This window comes from Trichosurus vulpecula, chromosome 3 (genome assembly GCF_011100635.1).
Source record: "Trichosurus vulpecula isolate mTriVul1 chromosome 3, mTriVul1.pri, whole genome shotgun sequence".
NCBI classification, from domain to species: domain Eukaryota; kingdom Metazoa; phylum Chordata; class Mammalia; order Diprotodontia; family Phalangeridae; genus Trichosurus; species Trichosurus vulpecula.
Window position 1 is genome coordinate 238,285,672 of NC_050575.1, and position 9,607 is coordinate 238,295,278.

Sequence of the window (9,607 nt, forward strand, 5' to 3'; positions counted from 1 at the left end):
AACCTTTCTTTAGATAAATAGACACATCCATATGCAGGCTGCAGAGAGTTTGAGTTAGTTATGGTTTGGAGTCACTGTCAAGGGGCTGTTGTTAAACTGCCTTAATCTCCTAGACAGCAAAGGCTGGAAATCACAGTTTTGTTTTTGTTCTGTTTTTGTTCATTTTTTGTTTTCGGCCTCTTCTTGATGTCTAGACAGTGTTATGTAAGTAAGAGACACTCAATGAATATTTGTTACTCCAATGGCTTCTTATGTGACATTACTGTCTTTCCAAATTTTGTCTACCCTTCAAGACTCTTGAATACTATATTTGAGAACTATCAGTGTTATGCTGTAGAAACAATGCTAGTTTTGGAGTCACAGGACCCAGGTTTAAAAAATGGCTCTATCACTTCCTACCTCTTGTGCAAGTCTTTAACTTCATGGGCTCCAGTTTCTTTAACTATAAATGGGGGTGTTAGACTAGATGACCTCAAAGGTCCCTTCCAGCTCTCACTCCTAGGACAGCTATCTTTCCTGAGACAATTGTTTTTACTATTTAAGTGGCTTGTAGAAAAAACTTTACTTTTAGGGATTGTAGAATCACTGAGTAGGGAGGGATTCACCTATATAGAGTAGAATGAAGTCTAATGCTTTAAAGGTCAGCTCAGCGCGCTGTACCTAGTAGGCATGTGCTCATTGAATTCAATTAAATAAAAGTAATAAGTCCTTAACAATTAAATCTGTTTAAAAATCAAAATAGAATGCCTCAGGATAGAGGATCATCAAAGATATTCAAGCAAAGAGTAGATAATTGCTTTATTTTTTGTAGAGGGGATACTTATATTAGGAAGGGGATGAACTAGATGGCATCTAAGATCTTTTCCAATCCCAAGACCCAAGACTGTATGAATTTTTTTGAGATACTCTGTACCATCACCTACAATGTCCCTGGCAAATATTCATTTAACTTTTGCTTGGAGAATGATGATTTTCAAGGGGACCTCATCCTCTAACAAGATCCTCCAACCACTTACTCTGATTTAGAAGAGATGCCTTTGGTTGGTCACAAGGTCACAGTGACTGAAGCAGATGCTAGTGGTGGCTTCTCTATTTGTTTTTCAAAGACCTGACATAGGGGTCCTTTGAGCTATGCTTTCATGGTATTTACTATTGTTACTTCCCAAAATATATTTTCTATATCTTCTAAACCACCCAGCCCATATACCACTAACTTGTCATTCATCGTTAAAGAATTGGAAGGGATGTTAGGGATCGTTGTATTTGAATCCCCTTGGTTTTTCTTTTCCGACTTCTTTATAAGATTGTAAATTCTCACCCTTCTTAAAGGCAGGGACTGTCATTTGCCTTTCTTTGTATCTCCAGTGCTTATTACAGTGTCTGGTACACAGTAGGTACTCAATAAATCCTAGTTGACTGACTTTTTATTCATCTTCACATCCATTATTTTCTTGTTAAACATATACAAATACTCATAAACAAACAAAATGCCTAATTTGTAATATAACTTTAGAGTTTATAAAATTGTTTGCACATGACATCTGACATCATCCGTATGATAATCCTAAATATGGTAGTGCAAGTGTCTTTATTGCTATTGCACATATGGAAAAAATGGGGTTAAGTAACTTAAAACATGAATGAGAGTTCAATTCAATTAAACAAACATATATTAAGTGCTGGTTAGATGTAAGACTCTGTGGCTACAAAGACAAAAATAAAGCATCCCCACCTTGCATGAGGTGACATTCTATTGGAGGGATCAAATAGAAATACACAGCTAAGTATAACAAGGTAATTTGATGAGAGAAAGAACAGTAGTAACTGGGAGGATCAGGGAAGGCTTAATGGAGTAGATGACACCTGAGCTGAAATTTGAATGAATAATGATTCTGAAAGTTAAAGAGGGAGTGTATTCCATACATGGGAGTGGTTTGTGATGTGAGAGCTGAGATGGGGCAACACTTCATAGTCTAGGTGGAGGAGAAGGTAGAGAGCATGAAGGGGAGTGACTGTAATATAAGGCTGAAAAAATAGGAGATGCCAGTATTGTGGAGGGCCTGAAATCTTAGCCTGAGAAGTTTATAAATATAAACTGAAGGAAATATGGACTCACTGAAGGTCTTTTAAACAGAGCAGTGACATGGTCAGATTTGTGCTTAGTAAAATAATTTTGTTGCCCAGGATAGGAGTCTTGGGGCATGCCAGGGCTGGGTAATAAATGGATAGGTTCCTCAGTAGTGGTCCCTACTGCCCACTATGGCCTTCCTTTTTTGTTATAAGCTAAAAAGCTGGTTCTAAAGGGAGGCAAATGCAAGTCTTACCTTCAGAAGTTCTGTAAGATGTATCCAAGGATGTATATAAGCAACCAGCCCTGTTTACTGTTACACATTCCATGGAGATCAGTATCTTACATAAAGACCCTGAAAGTGACCTGAAACCTAACTCAGAGGTTTTATTGGTTCTTCCAGATGCTTCCTCCCTCCCCAATTCACTGGAGAAGTTGAACTTTGAAAGCCAGGAGTACTGAGATCTTTTGCTGAAACAGAAAAACTGGAGGTTTAATTCTAATGCCTTCCCTCTCAATTATTTCTTATTTATGCTGTATATTCCGAGTTTGTACATATCCATTTGCTTCTTGTTTCCCCTGTTAGGTTGTGAGCTTTTTGAAGTGAAAGAATGTCTTTTGTCTATTTTTGTAACCCCAGTGTTTATCACAGAACCTGGAGTGGTGTTTATTGATTGAATCCTTCTGCCTCCACTTCTCCTAGGATAGGCTGATAGCTGGCAGGAGCAGGACAATGGTCAAATAAATAAGGAATTAAGAAGACTCATATTAGAGGCTATGATAGTAGTATAGATAAGAAGTATGGAGGACATGAACTAGGGTACTGAAGAATCACAGGTATAAGAAATATTGTGGAGGCAGACTGGATGGGATTTAGCAACTGACTGAAAACAGGAGAAAGTGAGAAGAGCTAGGGACGATTCAGAGATTATAGATTTTAATGACAGCAAAAATGGCACCTTTGAGAAAATCTTTTAAAAAAATGAGCAGGGACAGATCTTGGGGAAAAGATTATGAGCATAATGGTCAGTCATTCACTGACTGGCCTCGGATCATGTAGATAATACGTATTTGAGGCAGGATTAAAATTCAGGTTTCCTGATTCCAGCACCAGCACACTTGCACAATTCAACTTCTCAGCTGCTTCAAGTATTTGCTGATTCCCACCTCTGTTACATATTCAAAGCATTTTCCTTTTTTCTATCAACGTCTGCACATTTATTCTCTTTCTGCTTAGGTTCCCAATGGTGAGCTTTACTTATCCATGACTTTCTGAATCTAGGAGTGTTCTTTGGTAAACTGGGAGTCCTAGATGAAGGTGCTTGGCTCTTTACAGAAATGAGTATCTGATTTCCCTCTTGGTTTTCATAGTCTTTTTCTCATCCTGGTTTTTGCCCTCTTTCAGGAAGGGTCCTATTATTGATAGGTCTTGTGCTCTACTCCCTTGTTTCTGTACACAGCTCTTAGGGTTTGGATTTACTGCAGAACCAAGAGCTTAAAGATGCCCTGAAGACCACCTAGTCTAATTGTCTCATTTGACAGATTAGAAAGTTGAGATAGAGGGACCTATCCATGGTCACACAGGTAAAGAGTCATAGAGTCAGGGCTTGAGCCTAGTCTCTTGTAAAGAACGCAGTTCTCTTTCTAGCATGCTATTCAGCCTTTTTGTATCTTTGCCTATTGGTCATAGCTTTATATTCACTTAACTATATATATTATTCCAATACTTGAAGTTTCAGATTAAGTTATTGATACAATGATTAGAGTGAGAGATGGATAGACAGATGACATGAGTTTAAATGATAGCTCTTATTACCTGTGTGATCTTCTCTGTGCCCCATTTCCTCATCTCTAAAATGAAGGAACTGTAAAATGAAGGGTGAAAGTCTCTATGATCCTCTGATTTTTTTTAAACTAAAGTTTGAGATTGATAAATGAAAGAGTTAAAAAAACCCAATAACACATTTGCTTGTTCCATTAAAGGAATCATATGGATCTGTTGAAACAGACTATCCAAAATACATAAAATTGGTTTTTTTTAGTTAAAATAAATTTTATCTTCTTTCTTTACTGATGCTGATTACCTTCTTAATATGGTATGGCAGCTATATTAGGATGCCATAAAATGAATTCATGGAGATGACTGCAGTGTTAAGATAAGGAGACATAGAACTGATAGCAGAAAAGGGTAAAACTGGAATATTACAAAGCAGAGCAGGTATGATGTTATTACTTGTTTTGTGTGCACAGTCTACATTGTAGTTGGGTCAGCATGGACTACTATTTGCCAAAGTCAGCCAGCCTGTCCCATAATTTAAGTGAAAGGATTTGAATTATGATTATTCTGGGGGCCAGGAAGTATACTTGCATTTCAATTTGACCATCCATGTATTTTAGTGCCTGTAGGCAATTTCTGTAGGTGTATTAAGTGCAGCCTCCATAACAATGACAATAATCAAGTCATCTCCATCTAGCTCCTTTTGACTTCACACGGTGTTGAACTGTACAACAACCTTGTTATGTAGGCAGCTCGAGTATTCTCGTCCCCATTTGATTAGTAAGCAACCTGGGGCTCAATTAAAAGTTGTGTGGTGGGCTCAGTCACAGATATCATACATCAGAATTACAGAAATGTCTAGAGGAACTCTCTCTTATTTTACTGATAAGGAAATTGAGGTCCAAAGAGATTAAATGATTTACCCAAGATAACACAATTATTCATTGGCAGTAAAAGGAATTATGTAAAATCCTTGATCTGTCACATATTAACTGATGTATGGTAAGTGTTTTCCAAACCTTAAAGAATGATATAAATGTCAGCTAGGATTATTGTTATTATTGGTGTTATTATCAGTGCATTTTCTGACTCTACGGCCTATGTGATTATTATTAAAGGATAGTCAAAAGTATGTTTTTTCCCCTTTTCTTCTTTAGTAATCTACTTTGGTGAGCTTTGCCAAGTATATTAATATATATATATAAATATATATTGGTACATCAGCAATGTCTAAAGAAGAAAAATATTTAGAGTTTGAAATAACCTTCTGGGACAATCCAAGAAATCATTTGTAGTTGAAGAACTTCTGGCAGCTACATGAGACAGTAGATAGACTGTCAGGCCTGGAGTCAGGAAGACTCATCTTCTGAGTTCAAATATGGCCTCAAACATTTACTAGCTATGTGACCCTGGGCAAGTCACTTAACCCTTTTTGTCTCAGTTTCCTCATCTGTAACTGGAGATCATCTGATCAGGAGAAGGAAATGGCAGACCACTCCAGTATCTTTGCCAAGAAAACTCCAGATGGGGTCATGATGAGTCAGATATGACTAAAAAACAACAGAATAAAATCTCAGGCCGAGGTCGGCTAATGACTTGTCCATGAACACTCATGGAATGAGGCAATAAGCATAGCAGATGAAAATGTTCAACTTGGAGTCAAGAAAACTTCAGTTTGAACACATGTTTTAAACATTTATTATTTGTGTGATTGTCATTTAACTCTTGTAGCCTAGGTTTCCTTATCTATGCAATGTAGATAATAAAAGCACCTCCCTCACAAGGTTGTTGTAAGGGACAAATGACATAATGTATCTAAACTGCTTATAAATCTTAAAATTCTATATAAATGCTTGCTGTCATCAACAGTGAATCCAGGTCCTCTGATTCCAAATACAATAATCTTTCCATCATGTCAAGAGATCAATCAATCAACATGCATTTTTAAGCACCTATCATTATCTTTCAAAATTTAATTTCTGTTTTAGATACTCATCCTTTTCTCAGTGGCTAAACTGTTTTTCTTCCTCCTTGAGAGTTAGATGCATGATCCTACAGAACTTTAGAGATTTAGTCCAACTCCTCTCATTTCACGGATAAGGAAATTGAAGGGCAAAGAGAAAAAAGTAATTGTTTACTTTTACACAGATAGTAAGTGGCAAGACCTCAGTTTAGGGAGGAAGGGTGGTGTAGTGGAAAGGCCGTGACTTCTGGGGTCAGATGATATGGGTTCACATCCTACCTGTGAGAGTTATTAACTGTACAACCATGGCCAGTCACAAACTTCCTTGGGCCTCAATTTCCCCATGTGTAAATAGTGGATGGGATTATAATGGGTGGTCACTGATGTTTCTTTCGGCATTTAATTGATGGTCCAGTGAATCCTGACTCTCAGGCCACCAGTGATCTTTCTATTTCACCCTTGTTCTTTATCTCTCAGATAAGATTGTAATCTGTGGAACTCCTGATTTAAAGGTGAGAAGGGAAATAGATACAAAATAGCTGATGACAATTTTTAAAAAGACTTTTCTATGTTTTAGTGTAGCATGTGGCATGAGTGGCTATAATTCTGGCTGTGGAATCAGAAGGCCTGGTTTAAATGCTTTCTCAAAAGCTTTCTAGTTGGGTCATCATGGCCAAATCCCCCAACCTCTCAGAGCTTCATCTGTAAAATGAGGATAATGATATCTGCTGTACCTACTACAGTTGGTACTTGAAAGGTTGTAGGAGTAAAGCACTTCACTTTGCAAACCTCAAGAAACTATATATGTGTGAATGGTTAGGAATGTAATTATCATCGTGTGTCCCAGGAAAAATGGCTGTTGTTCCTCCCACTCAACTGGAAGTGAATCTTGTTATTGAACCTGAAAGTATTTTCATGCTGGGAATACTGAAATATGGCCAGAGCTACATTTATGGTGAGCAGGTGGCTGCATACTCAGTGTGATCTCAGGGGGAGGGAGAGTCCTCTGCCCCCCAAAATACCTCCTCCACCTGTTCACTGATGCTTGAAATTCCGTTTATAAGAGACAGAGATGAGATTTAAGATGCAACCCCTTTCTTTTCTCAAGAGAGGAACACAGTGACTTAAGTTGATTTCTTTGCCAGGGGGTAGGAGTGGAATGTCTGGACCTGTGATTTTATCACTTCAGGGAATGCCCAATATGGAATCTTTTTCTGTTAGTGCACATAACCACTTCATCTGTCTCTTCAGCAACTTATCTAGAGGCCCCAAGATGGATAAGTGACTTGAGTAAGCTCATATGGATAATGAATATTGGGGTAGAAGTCAAACCAAGATCTTCCTAAATCCAAAGCTGCTATTCCACAGTGGCTTGTGACTTAAGATTGTGACAAAATATAAATGACAGAAAAAATGATGCTTTCCTAGGGCAGATTTCAATAAAGAGAAAGAGGTGAAAACAAGATATTAGTCAGCAGAAACAAGGAGAGACAGGGTATCATGCAAGCAAAATAAGAAACAGTAAAGGGGAGACCAGGGATGCTGAAAAATACTTAGACTTCTTTATGATTTTGCTTCAGGAAGGTCCTATTCTGAGGTGTTTTGAAGGTTTATGTTTTGAATGGAGACATAGAAGACAGCTGATTTAATTTTTTGGGGGGGATTGTAGAATATATTCTTTTTTGAAACAAATATTTATTTCATTAAGTATTTCCCAATTACATCTAAAAATTAACAATCATTTAAAAAAACTTGAGTTCCAAATTCTCTCCACCCTTCTTGCCCTCCCTGCCTCCTTGAGAAGGTAAGCAATTTGAATTTCATTATACATGTGAGTTTATGCAAAACATATTTTCATATTAGCCATGTTGCAAAAGAAAGCACAAATATAATAAAACAACAAAAATAAAGTAAAAAAATGCTTCAATCTGCATTCAGAGTTTATCAGTTCTCTCTCTGGAGGCGGATATCATTTTTCATCATGGGTCATTGGAATTGTCTTGGACCAGTGTCTTGATCAGAATAGCTAAGTCTATTACTGTTACTGTATATAGCATTCTCTTCGATCTACTCACTTCACTTTGCATAAGTTGATATAAACCTTCCCAGGCTTTACTGAAACCATCCTGCTTGTCACTTCTTATACCACAACTGTATTCCATAACAATTATATAACCCAACTTGTTCAGCTAATCTCCAGTTGATGGGCGTGCCCTCAATTTCCAGTTCTTTGCAAACACAAAAAGAGCAGCTAAAGTATTTTTGTACAAATATGTCCTTTCCCCTTTTCTTTTATCTCTTTGCGGTACAGACCTAGTAATGGTGTTGCTGGATCAGAAGGTATATATGCACAGCTTTATAGCCCTTTGGGTGTAGTTCCAAATTGTTTTCTAGAATGGTTGGATTAGTTCACAACTCTGTCAACAGTGCATTAGCTCCCAATTCTCTAGCATGTCATTTTCCTTTCCTGTTGTATTAGACAATATCATAGGTATGAACTGGCATCTCAGAGTCATTCTAATGTGCATTTCTCTAATCAGTAGTGATTTAGAACATCTTTTCATGTGACCATTGATAACTTTGAATTCTTTTTCTGAAAATTGTCTCTTCATATCCGTGGACCATTTAGCAACTGGGGAATGACTCTTTTTTTTTAAATAAATTTGATTCAGTTTTCTACATATTTGAAAAATGAGGTCTTTAGAAGAGAAACTTGGTGCAAAATATCTTTTCCTTCTAATTTTGGCTGCATTGATTTTGTGCAGAAACTTTTTAATTTCATGTAATCAAAATTATTTTATTTCGTATTCTCCGCTCTCTCTAGTTTGGACACAAACTCTTCTTTTATCCACAAATTTGACACACACATTTTCCCATGTTCCCTTAATTTACTTATGATATCACCCTTTATGTCTAAATCACTCATCCATTTTGATCTTATTGTGGTATATGGTGTGATATGTTGGTCTATACCTAGTTTCTGCCAAACTGATTTCTAGTTTTTCCAACAAACACTACTCAAATGTTGTATTCTTCAGTGAAAGCCTTGAATCTTTGGGTTTATCAAATGCTAGATTATGGTGGTCATTTACTACTGTGTATTGTTTACCTCATCTATTCAATTGATGTATTACTCTATCTCTTAGCCAGTACCAGATTGTTTTGATGATTATTGCTTTGTAATAGAGCTTCATATCATGAACTGCAAGGCTGCCTTCCTTAAATTTCTTTGTCAATGAATCTCTTTTGGCCTTCCAGATATGTTTTGTTACTATTTTTTCTAGCTCTATAAAATAGTTTTTTGATAGTTTGTTTAGTATGGCACTGAATGAGCAAATTAGCTTAGGCAGGATTGTCATTTTCATTATATTGGCTTGAACTATCCTTGAACAATTAATATTTCTCCAGTTGTTTAGATCTGTCTTTATTTGAAAACTATTTTATAATTGTGTTGATATTGCCCTGGATTTGTTTTGTCAGGTAGACTCTCAAGTATTTAATATTGTCTGTAGTTATTTAAGATAGAATTTCTTTTTATATCTCTTGCCACTGGGTTTTGTTGGTAGTATATAGAAATGCTGATTATTTATTTGGGTTTATTTTTCTATCCTGCAACTTTGCTGAAGGTGTTAATTGTTTCAACTAGTTTTTTAGTGATTCTCTAGGGTTCTTTAAGTATATCATCATCTCATCTGCAAAGAGTGATAGCTTTATTTACTTGCTGCCTATTTTTATTCATTCAATTTCTTTTTCTTGTCTTATTGCTATAGCTAGCATCTCTAGTAAAATAATAAATAAT